A 10380-nucleotide genomic window follows, 5' to 3' on the forward strand; every position below is an offset into this window, starting at 1 on the left:
TATCTTCTTAATTTAACCTCTGTCTTGTTAGTTGATTCTTATTTTATTGGTGTTCATTTGTGTCTAACTCTTTATAACCCCATTTGAGATTCTCTTGACAAAGATAGTTTGCCATTGATTTCTTCAGCTTATTTTACAGATGAAGAAACTGAGGCAAAGAGACTTGCCTAAAATTACACTAATAAATGTCTGAAGTCATATTTGAACTTAGGTCTTTCTAACTGGAAGCCCAGTATTCTGTCTACTGTCCCAGCTAATTACCCAAAATCTTATTTAGATTTCTGATAAAATAACAAGCAAATCCTGGTTCAGATCCCAAAGGCATTTATATTAGGAATCCAGAAAAATAAAAGCTTACAATAAAATATCTAGCTCATCTAATAATAGAAAATAATTGTTTTAAAAATGATCTCACAGCATAATAACAAACTAATCCATTGGTGTTAGAATTCTACCTACTATTGAGGTTAAATATTATAAGGCATGAGCTATCACGTATTTGAATGGATATTCTCTTTCTTAGATGATATTTAGTTGAAGAATTGTACATAGATACCCTATTATATACAACAACAGCAGCATTGGTGTTAAAACTTATACCTCTTGAGCTAAACCTTGGGGATATGAAGAAAGGCAAAAACAGTCTCTGCCCTAGTGAAGGCAAAATGCAAGCAACTACTATATTGTACAAATGAGATACATGATATATATATATATATATATATATATATATATATATATGTATATATATATATATATATATATAGTACATATATACTTACATGGCACATATGTATGTGTATACATAAAAATATATACACACATAATTGTATAGATCTAGTAAATTGGAAGTCACTAGTTCTCAAAAGAGTTTCAGACTATCAACAATCTTATAGGAAATACCCCAAATCAGTAATGATAGTAAGAGAAAGTACATTAAACAACTCGCAATCTCATACCTATCAAATTGGCCAAGATGATATGAAAAGAAAAATGAAAATTGTTGTAAGAAGTGGAAGAACAGTCACACACTGAGTAGTGAATTGGCTCAGGTATTATAGAAAATGATTTAGAACTATGCCCTCAGTCACTGTACATATTATATACATCCAAAAAAAAGTCAAAGAAAGGAAAGGATCCATACCTACAAAAATATCTATTGCAAAACTTTTTGTGTGGCAACTAACTGGAAACTAAGGCAATCCCTAACAATTGAGAGATGGCAGAGCAAATTGTCATATAAATATGGAATATTGTTGTGCCATAAGAAATGAAAAAAGAGGTAGATTCAAAGAAATTTGGGAAGGTATATGAATTGATACAGACTGAAGTAAGCAGAACCAAGGCAGTGCTTTATAGCAAAGGATGTTAAATTGTGGTTAAGGAGCCTCTGTGGAGTCCAGTCACTGAATGTGGAAGTCTTGAATTTTTGATTTATTGTTATTATTATAGTATGTGATTTGCCTACCTATTCCGTATACCTATATAGCCAGGACATCTAAAAATTTGTCAGAAGAAAAGGAGCCATGAGTGGGAAAAGTTTAAGAAGCCCTGATTTTATACAATGATTACAGAATTTTGAAAATGAATTGTAAAAATTTAAGAATTCTGATTAACACAATGTCTAATTAGAATTGGATAAAATGTACCATGAAGCATGTTTTCCTGACAGAGAGGTGATGGACAGAAGTCAGATCTCTTTGATGAAGAATGAGACAGACCTTTTTGTGATGGCCAATATGTAGGTTTGGTCTAATTTGATACAAAAGAGAAACTTTTGTTTGTTTTTCTTTTTTAAATGAGTGGAAGTGAGAGAGGCAAGTGATAATTTTTTTAAGAGAAAGGATTAATGTTGTTTCTTTAAATTAAAAAAAAAAAACATTATGAGATTCTTCCTCATTTTATTTACATTTTATAGAATAATGAATGAAGCCTAAACTTTGTTAGTGTACAACGTATAGCTTACTCACAAAGAATTAGATGCATTAGAACAGGCAAGTAGAAGAATAGTAATGTATCTTACTTATATACAGTAACTAGGAAATATCTTCTGTCTAATTAACAAATGTAACAAACCTGAGAACCTCATCTTATTAGCACAGGAAGTATTGCCTTATAATTGTCTTGTATGGGAAGTGGTCTTTTTGAAAGTGGTTGGAGGTTTCTTCTAAGTATTAAAGTATTAAAATGTTGGGTTTAAAGAAGTGTATCTAGTGATTATTTAGGTTATAGTTTCAAAATAGCTGCTCATCAATTTCAAGAGACAGGTTTTTTTTTATGTAGTTAATTCTTTCAGAAATCGAGATTTCCAATTTAAGCTCTGAAGTTTTTACTTCCAACTCTAGCACAGAAAGAGAAAGCAAGGAACACTAAACCTACTGATGTGAATGTGATAAATGCAACTGTTGTGCCACAGTTCTCTTTTATTGTCCAGGCTCGGTTTCCCTAATTAACTTGACTCAATTTCCCTGCTTCTCAGTTCTGCACAACCTCCCCCTTATCAGAATACTTGATAAGGATAAAAAAAATCAGAATGCGTCTCTCCATTCCCAAGCTATTGGAATGTCAGATACTATTTGATCAAGATGCCTCTCCCCTGGTCCGGGGTGTCTCCCCCTGATTATGTCATCCCCCTCTCCGGAGGCTCACCTGTGTCTGAGCCATATTTTATATGTATATATATATATGTATGTATATATGTGTGTACATATATGTACACATATATGTATGTGTTTGTATGTACATATATGTATATATGTCATTGAGAACTCTGTTGGCTGGATTCTTGGAGAGGATAATCTCATTCAGCCCTGAGACCAAACATGGATCCATTGGTCCCAGTAAATCTCTCCCATTAATAAATTATTAAATACTCTCTAATCTCTGTCTTGCTCAGTTTTTCCGGCATTACATTTTGGAGGCTTCCCATCGAGATGTTAGAAAACGAGCAGGAGTGAGTCAGGATTTTTAGGGAAACTGAGTCAGGACAATAAAAGAGGACAGTATTTTTCGCTTCTATCTTTAATCCGACTTTGTTACCCCCTTTCGCCTCTTCTAAAGAACCCAGTTTCTCCGAGCATCTTGGATAGTTCTAATTAGATTTTAAACCTCTAGAATTTTCTCTTCAGTGATCCGGAGCTACGTCCCCCATTCAGAGCTGTAGGAGAGCCGCTGCACTCGGTTCAACTCCTTGGAAAGCCGCGGGGACACGCTGGCTCCAAGCTCGCGATCCGCCATTTCAGACATCTCATTGAAGCTTTAAAAAAAAAAAATCAGAGGGAGACAGAGCCAGGCAGCACAGTTTTGAAGCCAATGTGCTGAATTCATTACATACTTAAAAGAACACACACACAAACTGGACGTGAGATTTGCGGCGTCATAATTAATCCTCATTTTTTTATGCGGAAATGTCCATTTTTATCGAATGTTTATTAAACTCAGAATAAGAAAAAAATAAAAATTACAAAATTCAAGAAACGGAGGGAACAGAGATCCGGGCGCTCCGTGCCTTTGCATCCATTTGTAATTCGCTGAATTACGAAATCCTATTTAGGAGCAGACTTGGGCAAGTTCTTACGTTATTTTACAAGGGAGTAAACCGAATACGGTAGATAAGACCGCTTTGATACACTTCCCTTGCGCTGTTTTAGTGGTTACAGAGACTTCAAAATTTATTACCCCAGGTGGGACTCGAACCCACAATCCCTGGCTTAGGAGGCCAGTGCCTTATCCATTAGGCCACTGGGGCGCTCGTGTTGGAAGGTTTACTACAGTCTACATGGATCACAAAACAAGGGTTTTTTTTTCTTTTTCTTTTTTTTTTTTTTCTTCTCCTTCTTCTTCTCCCCCTAGATCGACTCTGCTACTTACTTTTGGGGTCTTGGAAAAATTCTTCTATTGGAATTGAGTTTGTTAAATTATAAAAGGAGGAAATAGGATTAGATAAAGAGTCATTATTTTTGAATCCTATAGTACATAGAAAATTGAACTAGCTAGAACCAAAACAAACAAACAAACAAACAAACAAACAAACAAAAAAAAAAAAAAACAAAGGGAGAATAGAACCGAATCGAATAGTAACAGAGTTCAAAACAACGTAAGCCCCAGTGGCCTAATGGATAAGGCATTGGCCTCCTAAGCCAGGGATTGTGGGTTCAAGTCCCATCTGGGGTGGGTTGTTTTTAAAAACACAATGAGAAAATATAATTGAGAAAACTCAAAAAAGATTTACGAAAAAGATTTAAGCTTGAAAAAGACCTGTTTATGTAATCTTATAGATTTATGGCTACAGTTATGAAAAAGATTAAAAAAAAAAACTCAAAAAGATTAATAAAACCTCAGTTTCAGTGTGTAAGAGAAGGGTAGTAAGTTTTCTTCCTTTTAGCCTTTTTCATGTAAAAGTTGGTTCTTTTTTAGGTCTATTTCAGTCTACTTGATCAGGAGCAGAACTGGATGGATTCGAGATTTTTTCCCATTCAGATTCTATGAATCTCCAGTCAGTGAGTAAACCATCCAGTGTCTACCATGTTCCAGGTACTGTACTAAGCACTAGAGATATATTGAAAAGCAAAGGACAGCCTTCGAGGAGCGCGCGCGCATTTAGGGTTAGAGCTCACATTTTAAATGGGAGAGACAACGAGCAAACCGATATGTAAGACAAATTATACACAGGATAAATAGGCAATAATTAACAGAGGAAAGGCACTAGAATCATGTAGGAGATGACGAAGCACTGATTCTTTTCCTTTTTATTTTTAAAAAAAATATTTTATTACCCATGCATATGTAATGTCAAAAATTATAATAATAAAATTAATTTTAAAAAAACAAGTGGACCATTAAAAATATTTTATTTATTACTCATATATGTAGAAGGAAGAGTGAAAGTATTTCATGTTTTGAAGAGTAGATATTTGGTTCCAATAAAGTGTTGGGAGAAAAAAATCAGAGCAAAAGGGAAAAACCATGGAAGAGTTAAGAAACAAAAACAGAAAAAAGAAGTGACTTAGCATGTGTTGATTTACGATCAGTCTCCTTAGTTCTTTTTCTGGAGGTAGATGCCATTTTCTGTCCAATTTGAGATTGCTTTGAGTCACTGAACTACTGAGAAGAGCTGAGTCTTTCATAGCTGATCATCGCAAATTCTTGCTGTGATTGTGGGCTACCAGGCTAACATTATGTCATTATTTTGTATATGATTTCAGAATGTAAGGGACTTGCAGCCTTATCAGAAATCCCCTAATTTTTAAGGGATTCCTTATTTTTTAAACCTTTAGTTTTGGGGTAATTAATTGTTTATTGTAGCAAGTGAAGACAGTTCAAACTTGGACACTTTTTATTCTACTCAAAAATAGTTCACCCCAGATGGGACTTGAACCCACAATCCCTGGCTTAGGAGGCCAATGCCTTATCCATTAGGCCACTGGGGCTTCTACGCACAGTGGCGTGCAGTTGGCTCCACCCTACTGTTTCCTCGCCGGTGCTAATTAGCTTTATTTCCTCCTTAATTAATTTGCTTTCTCAACCTGAACAATCAAGCAATTGTCATTCTTCGCCTTTCACCATTGGATGAAGGCTAAAGCAGGGTTAAAAAGGGAAGTTTCAGAGTGATTATACATTGCGGATTGCGTGGGTTCGGTTACAATCTAGGCCACACTGCTTCCTCACCCCCAATTTGGCTTGTTTAGGGCCGGAGTGTAGCCTGTAAACGTGCATTTTTAGTACTTAGAAACTGGTTCTTCCTCTCCCTGGGCCCCATAAAATACCCTAATTAGCCACATTGCGCGGATTCCTTCCCCAATTTCAACACGCCGCTGCTGATATTCTTTAAGAGAGTGACAAAGATTGTAAGAAATGTACACACTTGAACGTGCATGCGCAAATCTACAGCGAATTCTGTGGCAATTAGTTTCAAGCCTCTGGTCGCGCGCATGCGTAAGCCTATCGCCTCTCCTGAGGTGAGCACTGAAGATTCTGCATCCTAAATAGTTCAAGGTCAGAAATATAGCTCTAAGTCCTTCGGTGCTTATCCCCTATCTGGGACTCTCTGCAGAGCGCATCAACTATCTCTCCTTCTTCCACATTCTCTAAGGATTCTGCAAACAGTTTGCGCTGGGTCCCGAGCTTGGGGTCCGCTTCCCGCTCTACACAAAAGTCAGGGGGCTGCAGCCCTGAGCAGCCGAGGTGGCTCCGGGGAGTTCGTGGTCAGAGAAAGAGGAAAAACGAACCAGGAAGATGCCCCCGGAAGGGGGCGGTGTCAGGGCCCCTGTGACTGCGGGGAGCTCGGCTTCGTAGGAAGAAGACCCTCAGGCTTCGGAACCGAGGGAGAAGGCGAGGGGGTTTATCCTCTAGATCTGGAAGAATCTTCTCTTTTGTCACTCTAAATGTCTCTATTTTAACAGGTTCCTTTTAATTTCCTTACATTTGAGGAAGTAGGAACTTAGTGATTTTGAGAGAGAAAGGGCTTCTCAATGAAGAATTTCGTCTAACTTTTTCCAGTATATTCTACACGTTCCCCACCCTCTTTAAAGGACGTTTAATTTTAGGGGTTTGAGATACATTCAGACGAACTCTGTATTATACCAGCGTGGTGTTCTGCGATGGCCAGCGCCGTGATTTTGTGCCAGCCCTGGAGTCAGGAGTGCGTCAGATCCGTCTCTGACAAACGCTGGGTATGGGGGACACATCTCACAAGTCACTGAATTTTCTCTCAGCCACTCAGAGAGTGTTACAGAAATGTGTCTATGGGCGCTGGCAAAGCGAAGCACCTGAATACAAATAAAAGCTCCCGAGCCAACTGACAAACTAACCAATCAAACAAAACAAAAAAGCCATCTGCCATGTTGCGCTTAGTTTGGTCCCAGAAACTCTAGAGTCTGTGTAAAGTCTGAATGGCTCTGAAAACGACTTAATTCTTGAGTAGTAATGGAAAAAATGAATTAATACCTGAAGAACAGGTGGAATTTCTTATAGACATTGTCATTAGAGGTTCATTCTTCCCGGAGAGACAAAACACTGATTTTAGAGTCAAAGGATCTTCTTCCAATCTTTAGTTGGGTCCTAGGTGTATCTATAGAGTGATTGAATCCTATAGACATTGGCCCCTCCAATATTTTAATATATAATTAAAATTTTTGACTGAGGGCTAAACTATGTTTGGAAGGACAATACACTATTTTCTTCTAAAGGTAGAACTACTTCATTATATATATATATATATATATATATATATATATATATATATATATATATATATATACACTATATGTATATGTGTGAAATTATATTTCTATATCTGCATATATTAATGTATACATGCATATATAACTATTGCATAAATGCATGTTTACATGCATACATGTATGTGTAAATATATGATTGCTAAAGTTTTTTTAGTCACTTTGTTAATTTATTAATTGCTCCTACTTTACTTCTTTTTCTTCCCCCAACAAACACACACACCATAAATGCAGCACTAGGTTATCACAAATTATGATAATAGATGCATATATATGCATATATAACTATTGCATAAATGCATGTTTACATGCATACATGTATGTGTAAATATATGCTTGCTAAAGATTTTTAGTCAATTTATTAATTTCTCCTCCTTTACTTCTTTTGCTTCCCCCAACAAACACACACACACCATAAACAGCACAAATTGTGATAATAAATATGTGAAAATATTTGACTCCTTTAATTGAATCAAACACTAGGAACTGACTATGAATCAAGGAGAGATGTGAGAAGTGGCAAGGAAGGGATAAGGGGGGGAGGATAGGAAGAGATTTTGAACATGAGGATTTGAGAAGCTCAAATAAACATGAAGTACAGGAAGACTGAGCTGTAGTAGAGATATTGACATCTGTAGGCATTCAGGCTGAGGGAAGTCTCCAGAAAAAATCAGCTCTTTCTTCAAATTTTCTAATGGCGATCTATTCAGTCACTAATAATATAATCTGCTATATTGTTACCCATATATTTCCAGTAAACTGAATTTTGTCTCATCCATAAAGAAACTAGGCAAGAGATAACTTGAGGTAGATGTAAATGTGCCAGTAGACAGATCTTAACCTTTATGTAGGTATTAGGAATTTCCTAATCTGGAGTTTTTGTGATTGTGACTCAGTTTAAAACTTTTTAATTTAAAATACATTTTCTAAAGCCAAACAGGAAGGAACCAAGTGGAGTTTGTGGGCCATTATATTGTTCTGGAGGCTTAAAATCACCTAATTATTATATGAGGTATTTCATAGGTAGAGAGTATAACATTATTCAATCAGTTAATCAGTAAACATATATTAAGTGCCAACTATGCACCAGGCACTCTGTTAAGTTGGGGATACAAAAAGAGAAAAAAACAATCCCTCACCTCAAAGAGTTTAAAATCTAGTTGTGGAGACAACATGAAAACAAATGTATAAGAAGCAATCAGTATACAGGATAAATGGGAAATTAATAGAGAGAATTCACTAGAATTAAGAAACTTACAGTAAAAAGAAGGCATTGTAGTTAGGACTTGAAGCAAGGAAAATTAATAGGTATAGTGGAGGAAGAAGAGCATTCAAGGCATATGACACAGAATGCCTGGAGCAGAAAGAGTGTCAATGAAAGTCAGTGTCAATGGATCAAAGAATATGGTGTCAGAAGATTGGAAAAATAGGAAGGGGCTAGATTATGAAGGATTTTGGATGACAAACCAGGCTTTTTGTTTGCTACTGGAAAGTGTGTGTGTGTGTGTGTGTGTGTGTGTGTGTGTGTGTGTGTGTGTAAAGAAAAAAAGGTGGGGGAAGAGAGAGAGAGAGAGAGAGAGAGAGAGAGAGAGAGAGAGAGAGAGAGAGAATGAATGGATTGGAGTGGGGAGAGACTGTAGGCAGACCCATGAGCAGGCTATTACAATAGATCAAGCATGATATGATATGGACTTGAACTGAAATGGTGACAGAGCAAGAGGGGAAGAATATTCAACAGATGTTAAAAAAAAAAAAAAAAAAAAAAAAAAAAAAAGTGAAATCCCCAGGTCTTGACAACAGCTTAGACAGGGACTGAGTGAAAGAAAATGAAGAGTTGAGGATGATTCCTAGGTTGTGAGCATGAAGGACTGGAAGGAAATGTTCCTTACTGCAGTAATAAGGAAGAGGTGACAAGTAAGGGCAGTTTAGGGGGAAAGATAATGATTTCAATTTTAGACATATTGAGTTTAAGACATCTATTGTAAATCAGTTCGAGATATCTGAAAGACAGTTGAAAATGTGAGATTGGAGGTCAGCAGAGAGATTGAGGAAGGCTAGGCAAATCTGAGAATCATCAATATAGAGATGGCAATTAAGTCCATGGGAGCTGATGAGATTACAAAGTGAAATGATAGAATGAAAAAGAGAAGAAGGCCCAGGACAGAACCTAGAGAGACTTCTGTGGATAGAGGGAATGATCTGGAAGAGGATCAACTAGAGAAGTCAGAGAAGAAGTAGTCAGATAAGAGAAACAAGAGAAAGTCATATCTCACAAACCTAGAGAGAAGAGAGTACCAAGAAGGAAAGATTGATGAACAATGTTCAAAGTTGCAGGGAAAGTCAAAGATGATAAATGAACATAGAGAAGAGGTCATTGGATTTGACAACTCAGAAATCATTAGTAACTTTGGAGAGAGTGATTTTGGTGGAATGATAGGGATAGAAGCCAGTGAGGAGCAGTTCTATTGACAATAGGCTTAGTGAGAATGTGAAGAAAAAAGGTTGACCAAACTTTATATATACTGGCCAACATGATTAGAAGGCTATCTGCCTTTAAATTACCATCAAAAAGGTAGGACCTGGAAGTCCATTATGGGAGTGGGCATGCAAAATATTAATCTTACCTGGATGCTTTCTCACTCGCTCCTGAAGTTCCTTAAATATACATATTGGAGGCTACAAATTTTATTTGGGCTGTGGCAATTCTTTGTAACACACCTACTGAATAGGCCGAATCAGATATTATATTTATGTCTCCTGGATAATAAGCAAGAGCTAGAATGATTGCATACAATTCATTCTGCTGAGTGGACTGAAAAGGAGTTCTAATTACTCTCTTTATAGTCAAGTCACGAGAGTATACAGTGCAAATGTTATGTTTGGATGCATCTGTAAAAATTGTTGGTCCTTGGGGCAGCTAGGTGGCGCAGTGGATAGAGCACCAGCCTTGAATTCAGGAGGACCGGAGTTCGAATCTGGTCTCAGACACTTAACACTTCCTAGCTGTGTGACCCTGGGCAAGTCACTTAACCCCAGCCTCAAAAAAAAAAAAAAAAAAAAATTGTTGGTCCTTTAAGAGGAACTTTAGAAACCTTTTTTTCAACAATCCATCACCAATTATCTAACAGTCTGGTTATCGTTA

The 10380-nt window shown here is 36.8% G+C and overlaps 3 non-coding genes across 3 annotated transcripts; 1 reads left to right on the forward strand and 2 right to left on the reverse strand.

Moving 5' to 3' along the window:
- Positions 1-3675: 3675 nt before the first annotated feature.
- On the reverse strand, positions 3676-3748 carry TRNAR-CCU (transfer RNA arginine (anticodon CCU)). Its single transcript has one exon. It is a non-coding gene; the product is annotated as a tRNA-Arg (tRNA).
- A 352-nt stretch (positions 3749-4100) lies between these two features.
- On the forward strand, positions 4101-4173 carry TRNAR-CCU (transfer RNA arginine (anticodon CCU)). The gene has a single exon. It is a non-coding gene; the product is annotated as a tRNA-Arg (tRNA).
- A 1183-nt stretch (positions 4174-5356) lies between these two features.
- TRNAR-CCU (transfer RNA arginine (anticodon CCU)) lies at positions 5357-5429 on the reverse strand. Its single transcript has one exon. It is a non-coding gene; the product is annotated as a tRNA-Arg (tRNA).
- Positions 5430-10380: the final 4951 nt, after the last annotated feature.

The sequence above is a fragment of the Sminthopsis crassicaudata genome, chromosome 3 (assembly GCF_048593235.1).
Source record: "Sminthopsis crassicaudata isolate SCR6 chromosome 3, ASM4859323v1, whole genome shotgun sequence".
Lineage (NCBI taxonomy): Eukaryota > Metazoa > Chordata > Mammalia > Dasyuromorphia > Dasyuridae > Sminthopsis > Sminthopsis crassicaudata.